We start from the raw sequence: 4,720 nt of genomic DNA, 5'->3' as shown, positions 1-4,720 counted from the left end.
CTAAGAGGAGAATGGTTTTCTTATTACCGACAAATAATATTGCGGAGGCTATAAATATTTTTCAACGAACACGGCCAGATTGTAAGGAATGAGATTTTTTAGATCCCGATAGAAGACAACGCGGGTATTAAAGTCATTTAGGTCTTAAAAATAGTAAGCCTGCTAGTTTATTGTCATTGTGTAGAATTAATCATGAATAAAATTCTGTATTCACGCAGAAAACACGTCTCAAAATGCAAGTAAAACGAAAGTAAAATAATTTTAAAATAGTCTTGATTGTGATAACTTGCTAACTTCAGGATTTATTTGATTATATAGTATCTAGTTTTAAAATTGAATATTTTTTTATGATTAAAATTACTCATGGCTACAAAACTAATAATTTGAAACATAACCAGATTCGTCAGACCCGAAATACTTACCTAGGCATCATTGTTTAAATTTCAATCATTCGTACACGTAACAAATAATATTCAGAAAGTCCAGTGAGTGATATGTATAGAAGGGGTATGTGAAAATCAGCCGATAATATTACTTTGCTTTTACCATAAAATTTTCAAATCCTAAGGTCAACCAACTGCAAACCAGATTTAGAATCCGCAAAATTACTTAAACATTCTAAAAATAGAGCGGAGGCGTTGTCAAACAATTTCTTTATAAAATGACCAATCTATCCACATCGGTCCTATTTGAACTTAGACGGAATTTTCAAGGGTAGAACTTACTTTGTTTCTAATAATGTAGGCGTACCGAAGCGTGGGATCGCCGGCTTCAGCTCTAAGATATCTCCAAACGTTTTATTTTTCTTCTGCGAAATGTCGTAATGTAAAAAGCTTTCATAAAGACGTTTAATAGCCGTTTTACTAACTTAAAGGAATTTCTGTTAAAATTTACACGCCAAGGAAAGTTTCAGGTACATGCCTAACGAGTCTGTAATAGTAACAGAATATTTAAATATTTCTAACCGCTGGAGGGGAACTGGCTCTATTTCCCCGGTAAAATTGCGAAAAGCGGAAATTTTATAATTATTTCTGGTATTGGCGAAAGCATGAACGGTTCAAAATGTTGCTACTAATATTGGTTTTATAACTCGTAAAATTAAAGTGCGTGATTATGGACTGCCCGAAATCGGGAATATGAGCAATTTAATTTACTATAGTAAAACCTATGTAGTATCGGCTCTTGCGGCAAAAAATTGAGTTTAAAAACCATCTACACTTAGTACATTGCTGAGGTACCTGCCCAGGCGAACTCTCACATATGAGAGATCTACCTCCAGTAAAGTTAAGTAAACTACATTAGTCATTTATCGCATTAAAGAGCTAATATAGGTCTAGTACTTATTTTACAACAATGTATTTGTTGGCATTGATTGTGTGACTTTTATATTTGGTCGGCTTATACATTTATGTCCCGCATAGTATTCCCCAGAAACTGATAGACAGGTCCTTAGTATTTTTAGACAACACCAAAATAACAACTATTAAAACATATCATAAGCTCAGTTTAAAAAACTGAACGTGTTTAAGTTTAATGTCTTGTATGATAACGCCCCTTTAACTTTCCCGATGGCGCTTTACATCCGGCTTTTCTAATTGTGAAACTCCTTATGCTTGAGCTTAATTACCTTCTTAGTTCATTATTTTGTGTCTCGCTTTGCCATGCAGGAAGGCGACAATTTTTATTTCCAACTTCATGCCATATTTCTGGTTGATTAATTTCTTGGTGGTTTCAAAGACTTCAGTATTCTTTGCTGAACTTTTCACTACTCAATGTCATAAAAATACATGTTATTTTTTAACAAGAGTTATAGTGGCAAGACAGTGGTCTTTTTCGGCAAAAAAATAGCCTAAGTGGTTACATTGGATTTTAATGTTATAATGTTAAAAGAATGATAAAATAAAATCACCAAAAATATATTTAGAAATATATTAATCGTGATTCCAAATTTAAAAATATAAGTTTAAAAATATACTTTATTTTCTAGTAATTAGTTTTGAATTTGGTAACATTCTAGTGACAGTTACAAATGAGTAAAGTTTATTTTCCATTGAAATAGTTTTTTTTCGTTGGCATAGAAATATTGCTTCGTGAATGAAACGCACAGAGTTGAATGTGATCTGGTGCACTGCATCCATCAGTCGAGTTTATCTAAAAAATGTTACCTACGATTTTATTGCATGAATACAGAAACGAACGATGGTGTATATAGGTATAGCAGTACGTAAAACGATAATGATGTGAAGAATTTTATTTCAGTATAAATATTCCATTTCCTTCAGTTGACCTAAAAGTCCAGTCACGGAATTTTGTACAGATACTTGATTTATCATTACACATATTATTTTTAGAAAAGGATACACCTAAACAATTCTTTACATTTAATAGATTGTCGTGTTTGGGACCTGTCAATTACCCCGAATAGAGTAAAGGTAGTTAAGTAATTGAAAAGGGGGAAATACTTGTTTACATTTAGCATTTTCAGCTTAAAGCATAGAGGCTTATAATATCTATAAAGACTGATAAATTAAAAAAGGTAATGAAAGAAATTATCTTAAGCCATATCGCATACAAGTCACAGAGGATGATCTAATCTAAACGAAGCATCGTTGCTTTTAACTTATTATTCGGTTTAAATCCAACGCCGACACTCACGTCCGTCTTAATGTCTCTACTTCCTTGGATTTATTTGACAACGGTATTTATGAACGGATCTCTAGACTGCTTTAAACACTTTCGCGGGTCATATAAATGCAATTTTATTATCTCTTTACTAAGGTTTTAATTTTGTGCGAAATCTTTTTTTCGTTGTGTACTTTTTTCTAGCCTATTCATCACGTTCATTTATGTTTTTTTATTTTTTTCGTTACTAACGACTGAATATAGCTAGTTTTATTTCAAATAAATCTTCTTCATAATAGAAGGGAATTAAGTTATTTTAAGGTATGTCACCTGATAGTACATATGCACAAAACCACTAACATACAAAGACATCCACAATCCGAGGCGAATTCTGGATTTTTGCTAGAAATTTAAAAAGAAATTCGGTTAAGCAGAGTAAAAATACTTACCGACCACAAGAAATGCTAAAGTAAAGCTGTCATCGCCTTCGGTACTTAACAGGTCAATTCGATTGAATTCTGCCGCATATAAAAATAAATTATGTTTTAATGTCACTTAAATTTATTTACATATTATTTTATTAAATCAATATTAAAAAAATTAAATGAATACTTTAATAACTTACTATGTATTATTTCCTGTGTAAACGATTTTTTCAACTTACCAATCTCTATGGCATAACGCCGATGACACCTGAGTTTTCGTCAGATATTACAATTGTACATAAGTTTTCGTATTTAATTTATATAGTTGTGGGAATATTACGAATATTGCAATAATGTCAATTAACATTAACAAACACTCGACGACTCGTAATGTTACACAAATATCATGATATTCTGGATATTACACAATTAATTATTAATATATAATTTAATTAAGTCGGGTGCAATCGGGCGGACAGATTGCATTTACTGCGGCACTGATTGTATGAACAACCAATAAAGTCTTTTATTGTTTCATCGGAGCGTAAAAATATTGCCCATGGCTTAGCACAATGGATATTATTTCCACAGAACGGCCGAGTGTAGTTCGGATCGAATGTTTTGTTTTTGTTTCACGTGGAGTACTGACACCGAATGAATTTAGTGTATATGGGCTCAAAGCATTTTATTGAATTGGTGGCAGTGAAACCGTGGAATTCATTTGTTCAACAATTATCCTTTTATTTCTATCGAATGGTTGTATTGTATTTAGTAAACCTAAACGCTATTGGAAACAAAATCCGTTCACTGACAACTGTAATGCTTTAATAGTCAATTAAGGAGATTAATATAGAACTTCCACAAACATGTCGATTCGAATAAATAATAAAGTTACTAGTTCTCGTACGTCTATTATAACCCAATAATAATTAATACAAAACACTAATTTTAAATGGCAAAGGGCACACTTACGCGCTTTATACTTTTTGCAATTTTTCACCATAAAATAAAAGCATTGGTATTTGGATTGCTTAATTACAAAGTACGCACTATTCAGTTGATAAGGGGTTTAATTTGGTCTCGGCAACAGACGCGGCTCACAATCGCAGCGGTGATTGTGTTTCGGGTGGAGACAAGATGACGTCATTAATCTTTCCGTAATGGCCACCGAAATGCGGACGCGCTCTCGTCACGGGACATTTGCTAAAACGGCTATGTTACCTTATTGCGTACTACGGCTCTAACTTACCGACCATTCTTCGAATAGTTCTTGACTACGTGTTGTTTTAACGTGGAAAATGACTTTAAACATAATGCATAGTAATTTTCAATACAATTTGTAGATGATTTTATTAATCTGCAACTTGAATTATAATTATTTTTATCGTTATTATTACTCTAAAGGTCAAAACTTTAATATTAAGAAATACATAATATGTAGGCAGCCGTGAAAATAACAGAATGTATTCAAAATTTCAGTTCTCAAAAGTTAAAGAAATTAAATAAAAGGGATTTACTTTACATTACACAAACAAAATATAATGATACTTAATGTGTATAAGCGATTTGAAGTTAAGAATTTGCCCAGTTACTTTTCACGCTAATCATACATACACACATAACATCACGCCTTTTCCTTTTTAAGGGCAGGCGGTACTACACCCGCATTTCAC

The 4,720-nt window shown here is 32.3% G+C and overlaps 1 long non-coding RNA gene across 1 annotated transcript; it reads right to left on the bottom strand.

Moving 5' to 3' along the window:
- Positions 1–1,962: 1,962 nt before the first annotated feature.
- Positions 1,963–3,392, bottom strand: LOC115449977. The gene is made up of 3 exons (XR_003939237.2): positions 3,287–3,392; positions 3,072–3,140; positions 1,963–2,151 (listed from the first exon to the last, which is right to left on the bottom strand). It is a non-coding gene; the product is annotated as an uncharacterized LOC115449977 (long non-coding RNA).
- Between the last annotated feature and the right edge of the window lie 1,328 nt (positions 3,393–4,720).

The sequence above is a fragment of the Manduca sexta genome, chromosome 26 (genome assembly GCF_014839805.1).
Source record: "Manduca sexta isolate Smith_Timp_Sample1 chromosome 26, JHU_Msex_v1.0, whole genome shotgun sequence".
Classification (NCBI taxonomy): domain Eukaryota; kingdom Metazoa; phylum Arthropoda; class Insecta; order Lepidoptera; family Sphingidae; genus Manduca; species Manduca sexta.
The sequence above is the reverse complement of the archived record's forward strand: the minus strand, read 5'-3'. Positions and strand labels throughout refer to the sequence as shown.